Here is a 13206-nt window from a genome sequence, read left to right as displayed (position 1 = left end):
AGTAAGTTATTGCGAAATTGAAGCATTGTTATGAACAGTCAAAGCATAAGAATGAATCTCAGCAAGGATGGAAAGGGAAGGATAAGGATAAAGGTAAGGGAAAATGGCAGCCGAAAAGAGCAAGGCCTCAGAATGCAGAATAGAAAGAAAATGTGGCACCACAAAAGAAGTTCAATGTAGCTAGATAGGGACATGGATCACAGTAGCAACATAGAGGTGATGGTACTGGATGGTTGGAGTGTTGGACATGTGGTAAGGAACACCTTAAGAGAGATTGTTAATAGAATCAGGGTCATAGGCCTAAAATATATAGTGTGCAGGACTTGCAAACTGTTGGGTATGTTGGTTAGATCGTCCCTCATATCTATGCAACACTATATAATATGTAGGTAGACCACCAGGAATTTATCATTGAGATGGATGGTAAGCTTTGTGATTAAGTTGTTTCTGTTTTGATTGACCCTGGATCTAATTATAGTTATGTTAATCCTGACTTGATGGATAAGTGTGGTTTGAATAAAGAAGTGCATGTAGAATCTTGGTTAGTGTAGTTGGCTATAGGTACAAAGAAGTGAGCTCATCATTGGGTAAGAGCTTGTGCATTTGATTTGAATGGTATGCCTACTACAGCACATTTGAATGTATTAACGTTTGGATCATACAGTATCTTGTTGGGAATGGATTGGTTGTATTTTCGTAGAACCATGGTGGATTTCTATGACAAAGAAATTGAGTGCATGTATGGAAATGGGGAACCATGGGTCTTGCAGGGAAAGAAGAAGGCCACGTCAGTTAGGATGGTGACAACTATGCAGGAAAAAAATAGTCACAAAAAAGGGTGTGTGTTATTTGTAGTGCACATTTCTAGTGCCAAAGGTAAGGAAGTTGAGGATGCAAATTTTTTGAGCAGGTACCCAGTTCTACAATAGTTTTATGATGTATTTCCTAAGGACATTTTAGAGTTTCCACCTCACAGGGAGGTAGAATTTTCTATTGAGTTAATTCCAGGGGTACCTCCAACATCAAAAGCACCTTGCAGGATAAGCACACCTAAGTTGGTGGAGTTGAAGTTGCAGTTGAAGGAAATGGTGGACAAGGGATACATTAGACCAATTGTATCACCTTGGGGTGCACCAATATTGTTTTTGAAGAAGAAGGATGGTACTCTCAGATTATGCATTGACTACAGGAAGTTCAAACAAAGTGACCATCAAGAATAAGTACCCATTACCGAGGATTGATGACTTGTTTGATCAGTTGAAGGGAGCAGCAATGTTCTTGAAGATTGATTTGATATTTGGATATCATCAGGTACGCATCAAGGAAGAGGAAATTTACAAGAGAGATTTCTGGACCAGGTGTGGGCATTATGATTTTGTTGTAGTTCCATTCGGTTTTACTAATGCTCCAACTACCTTTATGTGCTTGATGAATAGTGTGTTGCATTTGTATTTGGACAATTTTGTTATTGTGTTCATTGACGATATATTTGTATATTCTAAAAATGAGGAAGAGCATGTCGATCATTTGGCAGTAGTGTTGAGGTTTTTGAGAGAGAATCAGTTGTATGCTAGGCTCGGCAAATGAAATTTCTTTTAGACTGAGGTACATTACTTGGGACATGTTGTATCCAAGGAGGGCATAGCAGTGGATCCAGAAAAGATAAGAGCCATCATGGAGTGGGAAGCTCCTAGAAATGTAGATGAGGTGAGATCTTTCATGGGATTGGAAGGCTACTACAGGAGGTTCATCAAGAAATTCTCACAGATTTCTTATCCTATTACATCATTGCAGAGGAAAGGTAACAAGTTTGAATGGACAGAGGAGTGTGAGGCCAGTTTTGAGTAGCTTAATCATTTTTGACACATGCTCTAGTGTTAAATATTGTAGACCCAAATAAGGAGTTTGTAATATGTACAGATGCCTACAAGAGAGGATTTGGTGGAGTCCTTATGTAGGAAGGACAGGTGGTGTGCTATGAGTCACAGAAGCTAAATGAACATGAGAAGAACTACCCAACGCATGATATTGATCTAGCAGTGATCATACATGAATTGAAGATGTGGAGGCACTATCTTCTTGGAAGGAGGTTTGTGTTGATGAGTGATCACAGTGGGTTGACATACTTGTTTAACCAATCGAATCTAAATGGAAGGCAGGCTTGGTGGTTGGCCATGATTAGTGAGTTTGACTTTGAGATTAGGTATATCAAAGGAAAGGAGAATAGGGTCACACATGATCTTAGCAGGTGGATACATGTAAATCATATAGAAGTTATGACTTCCTATGGGACAGTTCTATAGGATAGGATCTTACAGGCTGGTCAGCGAGATGTTAGGTATATGGATATTGTGCATAGGTTGCAGCAGGGTACATTTACAGGTATAGGTACTAGTATAGGTGTAGGTGCACAGGATGTGGACCATTGTCACATGGCAGATGGATTGGTTCGATTTAGGGATAGGATATATGTGCCTAAAATTAATGAGATCAAGAAGGTGATATTGAGGGATTTTCATGCGAAACCATATTCGGGTCATCCAAGTTATCAGAAGACACTAACCACAATGAAGAAATTTTATTTTTAGTTGAATATAAAGAAGGATGTAGTAGATTTTATCGCTAGGTGTTTTGATTGTCAGTGGGTAAAGGCAGAGTGTAAGCATCTAGGTGGACTACTATAGCTTATTGCGATTCCAGAGTGGAAATGGGAGGCCATTTCCAAGGATTTTATTACAGGTTTTCTGAGGATAGTGAGACAGCATGATTCCATCATGGTAGTGGTGGACAGGTTGACAAATGTAGCGCAGTTAATTCCAGTGAATTCTACATTCTCAGCTAGCGATGTAGCACAGGTATTCATTAGAGATGTGGTTATATTACATGGAGTTCCAAAGAAGATTGTATCAAACAGGGATGCAAAGTTCACTTCCAAGTTTTGGAAGGGTTTGTTTGCAGGTTTGGGCACAAAGTTGGCCTTCAGTACAACTTATCATCTGCAGACAAATGGACAGACTGAGAGGGTCAACAAGATATTAGAAGACATGTTGAGGATGTATGTGATGCATTAGCAACAAAAGTGGGAAGAGTATCTTCCACTGGTAGAGTTCGCTTAAAATAATGGGTATCAAGAATATTTGAAGATGAGTCTGTTTGAGGCATTGTATGGGCAGCGTTGCAATACTCCCATCACTTGGACTGATCTAGTTAACATGGTGTTGATTGGGCCGGACATGTTGGTGGAAATGGAATAGGAGATGTAGGTAATCAAGAAGACTTTGAAAGTTGCACATGATAGGTAGAAAAGTTATGCATATCAGAACAGGTTGTTCAAGGAGTTCCAAGTTTGGGAACAGGTGTACTTATGCATCAAATCAAAGAAGAGCTCCTTGTGGATTGGATCATGTGCCAAGATGGAACCCTATTTTTGTGGACCCTTCAGTATTATTAAGAGGATTGGGCTAGTAGCCTATCGACTTGCACTACCTCTGCAATGAAATTCCATGATGTTTTCCATGCGTCATTGCTTAAGAAGCATGTTAAAGATGTTGATCATGTGATTGACTAGTTTGTATTGTAGGTGGAGCTAGATGGAGAATTCTAACCAGAGCCTCAGTGTATATTACAGAAAAAGGTGCTCATGCTTCGAAACTAAGAAATCAAGCAAGTTAAAGTGTTGTGGAAGCACTTTGGGCCCGATGAAGCTACATTGGAGATGGAAGATCATATGCGGGCTATGTATCCTTCATTACTTCCCGGTTGAGGCAAAGCAATTTTCTTATGATGTTTCGTATATGTTTTGGCACATGTTTTTGTGTGATTTTTTTTATATATGTACATATGTATATGGATGTAAATACCGTCATGAACTATGTTATAAATATCCAATAAGTGATATGGGTGTCATGTCATTATGATGTTATGTTTGTTATGTTGTCATATTGGTTTGCTTTAGCATGGCGATCATTGTAAATACTGCATTGAGCTGTGTTATAAAACTCCATGAGAAGTATGATTAATTTTTAGCGTTTTTGTTGAGTTATAGGTGTGTTTGAACACCGAGGATGGTTTCCCCCAAGGCAGAGGGTTTTGTAACAGCCCTGGTGAAAATTCCATGTAATAAAAGTTGATAAAGGAAAAATGATAACCACGGTTGATGGGACACTTATTCCAAGTTGAATGTTGGGAAAAACATCCTAGTGTGGGTGATTATTGGTTTATTATGGCTAAGGAAATGGCTAAGGCTTTGGAAAGAAAAAATGGTATTTTTGGCACATTTATTTATGAAAATAATGGAAATTAGTAGAAATGGAAGGTGAAAGGTCACAAGTTGCATGTGAGGAGGAAATTGAAGGAAATTAATGGAAAATGAAGAAAATAGAGGCCTAGTTTTGGAGTTCTCTCATTATTCTCTCTCTCTTTCACTCTTGGACACTTAGAGTTCTCTTGGAGCACTTTGGAATTGGATCAAGAAAGGCAAAGCATGTAAAAGGAAGGAAGGAGAAAGCCAGGAAGCTCAAGATCAAGAAGATACAACAGGATTCTTTGCAGGTATCGATTTACAGGTGTATTTTCGTTACTATATTTGGCATGCATGGTATTGTATGTGGTTATTTTGCTTTTATGGTATGGATTTTTCCAGGTGTGACAATGTTTTTAGCCTAGCCTTGCCATTTTTGGATATCCATGGTGTGATGGGTTTCCCATATTTTGGTTGAGATGGATTTTTGAATGGATTCGAAGTTGAGTGAGGTGGATTTCTAAATGATATAACATGTGGCCATATGATCATATGCGGGCTATGTATCCTTCATTACTTTCCGGTTGGCCTAGTGATTCGGGATGGATTACGGTGAAGCCTAGTTTATATTGATGAGGGTGAGGTGGTTTAGCCTCGAGATGCCCTGGTTGGTTCTTTTGGTTTGAGTCCCACATTCAGACTTGGAATATGGCACAAGGGTGAATGGTTGAAGAGAGATTTGGCTCATCCATTCTATGGTCGAGTGGAACATGGTAGTCCCATCCTGGGTTAGATTTTGCATTCATTGATAAGAGGTTATTTCCTTGATATCTTATGTATAAATTTATTGGTTATATGTGGATTCTATGGGTGATGTATCCTTGATATTTATGTTGTTATTATGTTGTTGATAAGCATGTATTATGACAGTGATGATGTATGGCTATCCTCATGTTTTTAGTTGTAAATGAATGAACAATGTATCTATTAACTAATATATGATAATGTAGCTAATGATATAAGGGAATGTTGTGATCTACAACAACCCCCCATTTCATATCATTTTTATTCACAAAAACTATCATATGAAATGGGTCCCTTTTAGTTTTGATTGGTATCAACATTGTATTATTCAAAAAAGGTCCGAAAACAAAATGAAAACATTATAAAAAACCTTTTTGACAAACCAATTTTGGTCTTATAATATAAATAATCAATCTTTTATCATTGCGATAAAGCGATCGCAAGATCGCATATCGCAATGACATAGGAGGCATACTTTAAAGGCCCATTGGTTTTCTCCGGCGCGACAACACGCAATAGGCTATCGGATATCGGCAATGATAAAAGATGGCATAACAAAAGCCCTGTTACTCCCAATGCGATGCAATAAAGTTCCTTTCGCTCTGATGCGATGCGATATCGCTATCGGCGATCGGCGATACACTATGCATGCTTTTTAAAGTGTCTTTCGATCTGATGCGATGCGATATCACTATCGGCAATCGGTAATATACCATGCATGCTTTTTAAAGAGCCCATACTCCCAATGCGATGCGATGCGATATCGCTATCGGCGATCGGGGATTTCAAAAGGTGTCAATATAATGATTTAAGTTTTTCCCCGACGCCCGATTGCGATAAAGCCAAAAGCGCAAACTTCAAAAAACCGTTAAAGCAGAGGGATATTACGATTTATTCATATTAAAGGCATTATCTTTCGAACAGTGATTTACCTGCGCTCAACCGCCAAAAACATCCAAGGCACGCTTAAACAAATCATTCGGTCAATTAATGATATGATGGGCATTTAAAGGATTGGCAGGTTTTAACGGCCATTTAATGAAATAGTAAGTCTTAAAATCTTCTTATAGATTGTATCCACGGCCACTTTAAAGTTAATCCCTCATCACGCATTGATCAATATATCTCACTCATATTTGGTTTTCGCTACCAATTCTCTGTGTTACGCTTATTTTCACTCCTGTGCAGAATTCTTCCGAAGTAATAGATTCAAGCAGAATGGGGAAGAAGTCTAAGAAAACCACAGTCGCTTCCACTGCACCAGCCACAGGACAAGCTGTCGTTGATCCAGCAAATAAAAAGAAAGGATTAATATCTGATACTACATGCTTAGGACTCGCCAAGACCACTTGGAAAAGTACCTATAATTTGATCGAAGCCGAAGAACCAAAGGTAACGGGAGTACAAGCTACAGCGGGTTCCAGTAGAAAATCTGATGGCACTTTGAAAGACTTGGCCGATTCTTTCCTTCATCGGATAGCGGCTCGGGAGAAAATTCTCCCATATACGGATGTAGTAAAGTGGGAAATTGAGGAAATACCAATTACAGATAGAACTTTCTGCACCAAAGATGGGAGAATCTTCGATTCATTCAAGGCTGATGATTTAAGGCAAATGTATCATTTGCCTGAGCCAGAAAAGAAATACAGCAAGGCATTTCTGGAGAAATTCCAAAATGAGAACGAAACTGAATCCGAACCCATTCGAGAATGGAGGCAAAATCCGGTGAAACACAAGCATGAAACTTCCGGTAAGTACTCTGTGGATTCTCTTTGTTCTCCGTATTGTTATGCTGGGATAATGATGTGTAGATTGTGGGGGTTGCATGATTCTGCTAATTTCACTATAGAAATGGTTCCCTTGATGGAAGCGGCATGTAATAGCGAGATAATGGATTGGGCAACCATACTGTCAGATAAGCTAGTGAAATCAGTTCTTAGTTTTAGAACTAAAACTTCCGTCTCAGAAAGGATTATTCCCCCATTCTACTATAGTGCCTATATTCTAGATACCCTGTGTTTTAATTATGAGTTTCCTATACTCGATTGGAGGTGGACTCCACAAGACCCCACGCCTATTCACATATACCACCAGAAATTGTGGAAGACTTCCTACAAGCACCATTTGTACCAAGTCTATAACGGCTTCATGTTACCCATTCATTATTCTATTTTTAATAAACCTACTCCCAAAATTTCTTACCAAGCAGGGATTGATTTAACATCAATAGGAAGATGGTTCGGAGAGGAGAAATTTACTTATGTAAGAATTTTCGGCAGCCAAGCCGAACCTCATGTCCTTCCTTTGTACATACCTAACAAACTGCTGGCAAGGGAGATAGCCTATCAGATCATTGCCGAGGGAGTTACACAGACTCTCAAGAAAAATAAGAAGCAGGTCTGGCCCTCCTTTCGTCTGAGATGTGGTGTCTACACTTTGCATGAATTCAAACATGCAGAAAAAGAAGCTGCAAAAATCAAATCATTAACTCTGGCAACTCTCCCAAGTAGGCGATTTGATCCCAACAAAGTCGCCTATAATGCACTTGAACAGGCCAAATTAACAAAGTTTGATCATGTAGAAGACCAGTTTGACGACCTGTTCTCTTCAGCTGAATCAATGTATTAGGTTAGAGCGCTGGCCATAATGCAATACAAAGATGAAGGGTTAACTGAATTCAACAGACTTAGAGAACAGAGGTTGCAAACTCTGCCTCTAAATCTGTTAGCAACAAAACCAAGTGAGCCTGAACAGCAACATTCAAAGGAACCTCCAGTTACAACAAAAGAACAAGAGAAAGCGTAGGAGGAAACCCAGACTAAAGAGCAGGAGAAAGTGCGGGAGGAGACCCAGATTAAAGAGCAGAAACAGAGAAACATAGAAGTAAATGTGGATACTCATATTGATCCAAAACTGCTCCAGGAATGGCAACAATTTGATTCTATTATCAGTAGTCTGGAATGTTCAAAGGACACCGAAAATTCGAAAGCAGCAGACACACAAGAAACCACTTCACAACAGGTTCCAAGTGGAACCAGCGGCCTACCCAGTTCAAAGGAAGTAGAAATAATCCCAAAGGACCCCTCCGATCAAATCATTTTGCAGGTAGAAGAGATTCCTCCCTTGGATGTCTTCTATAGTCCAAGGCATAAAGCTGTAGTAAAATGACAGAGGAAGAGAAGAAGGACTGATCAACCTTCCCTTTTCCCAGAACAGATGGTCACGGGCAATGTGGTTTGGAAGGAGGAATTTGACCCCTCTGATGACCTAACAAAACTATCACAATATGCTGGAGCCTATTCGGCAGCAACAATAGACAAAGCATCAGAGGTGAGTCTTTTATTAAAAACAAAAGACCAGGAAATCTTTTTATTGTAGGCACAGCTAACAGAAGCACAGCAGAAATCGGAGCAAGCAGAACAGAAATTGTTAACACAACAGCAAATAAATAATCAATTAACTCAACAATTGCAGGCAGAGAAACAAAGGATTGATCACAGTGCAATCCAGAAGCAGAAAGAGTTGTCTAAAGCCTTGGCACAACTGAGGGCAGCAAATGAACAAATGTTGAAAACAAAAGATGAGCAGATTGCTCAACTATCAGCATAGCTTGAGAAGACAAAGGGCGTTCCACATATAACTGAATTCAAAGTAGAGGCATTACAGATAAATAAGGAGTTAATAGCACAGATTAAGCTTTTATGTCAACAAATCGCCCAGGTGGAACCACTATGCGAATTGACGGCATCAATAAGTGAAAAAACAGAAAAGGCTAGAACAGAATTAGATCAAGCTGAAGAAACGATAGCTCAATTTCTTGACTGGCAAGATACTGATCAGGGACAAGCGGCAAATTTACCAAGAATTTTAGAGTCGCATAAAGATATATTGTTTACAGAATGGCAGTCCCAGTTAATGAAAGCAGAGAGGGAAATTTCAAGGTGCAAATCAACTACAAGTAATTTGGTTGAATTGGTTAATAATACTATCTACTTGTCAAACATGATTTCCCAATGCACTCCAAGTAAATTGACAGCGATGAAAACATTGGAGCAATCATGTTATCCAGATCTAGAGGAAAAGGGGATATTAATTGCTGGAATTAACAGTTTAACATGGGACACCTATTGGTTTTTCTTGGTAAAACCACACAGTCAAAGAGCTGCCCTCAAATGCCTTACAGATACAATCGGGTATATTATCCCTGATATTCAGGATGCCACCTATGCCGCCCAGCTTAACTCTCGCCTCAACAGACCGCCCAAAGTGGAGCCGATGCTTGCGATAAGTCAGCTCAGGTTTAAAGGCAAACGACCTACTTGATGATTCATGCCGCCGACTACCAGGTTGCTGAGAAGGAGATATTCAAAATCATTTGATACCAATTAAGTAGGATTTCAGTTTCATAGATAGCTAGTTTAATTTAGTATTTATAGACCCTTTCATGTTTTTAGAAAGGGTCGTAAAGTTTTGTACTTGACTTAAAACCCAAAGTTGCACTACTATACTTCAGGCATATTCTTTTATAAAACTAGACCAATCATTCTGATTTTGGCAAAGAAGCTTTTATGCAAATGTGCACTACTGTCTTTGTTTTAAAGTATTTCTGCGTTAGAGGAAGAATTTCAAATAGTGATTGATGTTGGAAAGTGACTCGCAGCTCATATGGTACTATTATCTATGTCTGAATTCATTCTTTTCATATGAATTGATATTTGATCGCCTTTGCTATTATCGAATATATGTATGTGTTTTAACAGCATTTCTTTATTCCCTCCACTATTGGATGTTTATGGGATGATTTTCTTTTGATCATATATGTATCGATGATATATAAGTGTAGCAAGATTGCACTAATCACTTTGTTTAACGATTTAAGCAAAGTAATCCTTGAATGAGTAAATGTCCATGTTTATTAGATGGAGTCATCTACATGCCTGTTAATAAACATAGATCATCAAGCGCTACACTTCAAAGTACAATAGTTCCCGGGATTAGTAGTAGTTCTTTTTATTTCGCTAATAAATTAAGTAGTTCTCCTATCATTAGATTAGTCAATCAATTCATTCATTCCGTTTATTCATTGCTGGGAAACTGGTCCCATTATCCCCAGTCGGAGCCACCATTACAAACGGAAAAGGAGCTGTATTAAGGTCTGGACCGGGTGGTTATCCCCCAATGTTGATACAACGATTTTCGGGGCATCAATAGGGAACAATGATTTTTAGTGATTCTCATATAAGTATGATACCCCTATGCTCATATATGTTGTTTACACCTGTAGATTACATATTTGTGATATGTTTGATGAAATTTCTTTCATGGCTAGTAGGGGTCTAGCCAAGCCCTTATTCAAATAATTGCATTTGTATCATCATTACCTTGTTATCTTTCTGTTCTAAAGGTGTCATTTAATTCTGGGTAGTGACCTGGGGTCTGGGCCTGAAAAAGTGGCTCAAATCCCAAGGAAACTAGTACAGTACTGAGAAAAATAGTCCCTAGATTCTAGCAAACCATGTTGTGGGAGATTCTGAAGCCCTTTAGATGTTGGCACGCCCATATCATGGGAGTGTTTGGGGGTTAATTGGTCTAAAAACTTAGTGGGACCCAAGGGCTGGTTTCCGAAAAGGTTGGGCTGGTTTCTGGGAGTCCTGCAACTAATGTGGAAGGTCTATATGTTGTGTTCTCGTCGATTCCACTTCTGTAAGTTCACATAGGAGGTTGAATCCAATCACAGTATCCTCTCGTCACATGTTTACCCCAGTTGGACGGTTACTTGGGTAGATGTGGGAGGAGGGTGTTATAGCCCCAACCTTTTCTTTTATCAAATATTCCTTCTGGGTTTTGTTTTTCTTCATCATCCTCTCTATTTCCTCAAGATCACTTACAAGTTCTCCTTCAATATCTACTTCTCCCTCTTCATCATCAGAATTAATAACCTTAACTTACATATTTTCTATGGTCATAAGCATAAATTATTTAGGGCTATCATCATCTTTTTCCTCATATGAGGATTGGCTAGGTTAATTTTCCAAGGAGATCTCTTCTTGAACATATAAACCTCTATTTTTAGCCTTCATTATATCCTTCTAAACTTTCTTAAATTTTTATTTAGGATCATAACCTTTCTTCTTCTTTTCAGGACACTTTGATGCATAGTGACAAACGATTCCACAATTAAAACATTTAAAGGGTAACTTGCCCTTATACTTGCTTAATCCTTGCTTGAGATTCCTCATAAAGTTTACATCTTCTTCATATGATTCACAACATGAGTCATCATGCTCATCCTTGCACTTTTTTTCTACTTTGAAGGGTAATTCTTTGGTTATATACTTGCCTTTCGAAATTCTCATCTCATAGGCAGTGAATATACCAAGTAGTTGATCTAGAGTGAGAGTTCTCAAATTAGTGATTTATTAAATGGATGAAACCTTGGGATTAAACCTCTTAGGAAGATATCTTAAAACTTTTTTAACTACCATAGCTTCATCTAGCCTCTCATCAATCCCTCTTATGGTGTTCATAACTTCATCAACTCTTAAAAAATTCCATATTATAAACTTGGAGTTTAGATTTCTTTACATTTTTATCTCCTTCATAGCAACTACTCATCATATCCTAGATAGTTTTGGTAGATGGGAAATCCATTACTTTGATAAGCTCTGATTTAGGTAGGCCAGCAAGCAAGGAATTCATTGCTTTATCATTTCATGTGAACTCCAACTTCTGATCTTTGGTAACCACTGTTGGAGGTCTTTGATATGATTCTTCCACGACATACCACACATTAGCTCCAAGTGATTGAATGTATGTCTTCATCCTCACTTTCAAAAACATAGTTTTTTCCATTGAACATAGGTGCCCTATTGGTAAATCCTCCTTCTTGGTTCACCATGGTCCTTGATATTTATTCCATCTGTTTAGACTGATCTGAAGTAACTTGGCTCTGATACCAATTATTGGAAATTAGGACAATACTGAGACGGGGGTTGAATTAGTATTGTAGGAATTTTAACAATTAACAACTTTCTTTAACTTTTTGCAAGAATATTGAAACACCATTAAATACTTGAACAATTAATAAGCATAATAGGAATCAAGTATCTCAACCAAAAACACACAGAACAAGTAAATTTTCTAAACTGATCTCAATTCATTCATAAGATGAGCTACAACTTGCTTTTACCATTCTCTAGCTATGGCCATCAGCAAGCTACAACTCCCAAATTTATCAGCTACAACTGAATGGAGATATAACCCCAAGTATTTTCCAGTACCCACTGGAAGGATCACCAACCCATGATATGCAAGCTACAACTTGCTTTGACACTCAATGTTTCATCTTTCATCATTTTCATACTATAAACGTTGGCTGCCAATTCAGTGTTCAATATTTAAATGATTTATTTGATCACCAACACCTTCAGCAATCTCTAATTATTGAAAACACCAGCAGCTTCACCACAACTTTCTCATAGAACTCACATATCTCACTTCTTTGTAAAAACTTGTTTTCTCAAGCATACTTATAAAGAATTTGGCTTGATATTTTTGGCTTCCTTTTATTTTCTTTCATTGTTGCATGCATCCTTATTTTTTTTACCTTTTTCATGCTTATTGCAGCCCTCTGAATGTGTTCACTATGTTCTCTTATCTTGATCATCCTTTTCTGCTAGTTGAACTGCTTTTATTTGCATATTTTAGTATTCTGGCCTTTTACAGGTTTTAGCAGTGCTTCTTCTAATTTTACTTGTAGTTAACTTTGGCTTAACTACTAAATCCACTACCAAAACTGGCAGTTCAGACATTTTGAGCATAAGTCCCTTTCACTACTCCTTTACCTGATTTTCTTCCATAGGACCAAGTTTCCATGACCACTGGCTAGGCCTTTGGGTGCTAATCCCTTTTAAGTCCTTCGTGGGCCAAATTCCTTTGTTAAATATGGTTCCCTACCATTGGTCTATTTATGTGCAAAATGACCCCGGGTAAGCACTTAGCTTCTTTAAGAGCCTCCACGACCCATTTTCTTTTATAACCTTTGCACCCTTAGTTCTTTAACTTCTGCATGGAACCTTGTGCGGGTGCTTAGCCCATAGCTAACCCTATCCTGGTTCTTTTGTTTATGTGCCCTTTATACATTTGTCGGGGTCTATCCACCA

The sequence above is a fragment of the Pinus tabuliformis genome, chromosome 2_2, assembly GCF_031772625.1.
Source record: "Pinus tabuliformis cultivar Carrire ecotype Pingquan chromosome 2_2, CPIR1, whole genome shotgun sequence".
NCBI classification, from domain to species: domain Eukaryota; kingdom Viridiplantae; phylum Streptophyta; class Pinopsida; order Pinales; family Pinaceae; genus Pinus; species Pinus tabuliformis.
Note: the sequence above shows the minus strand (reverse complement) of the source record.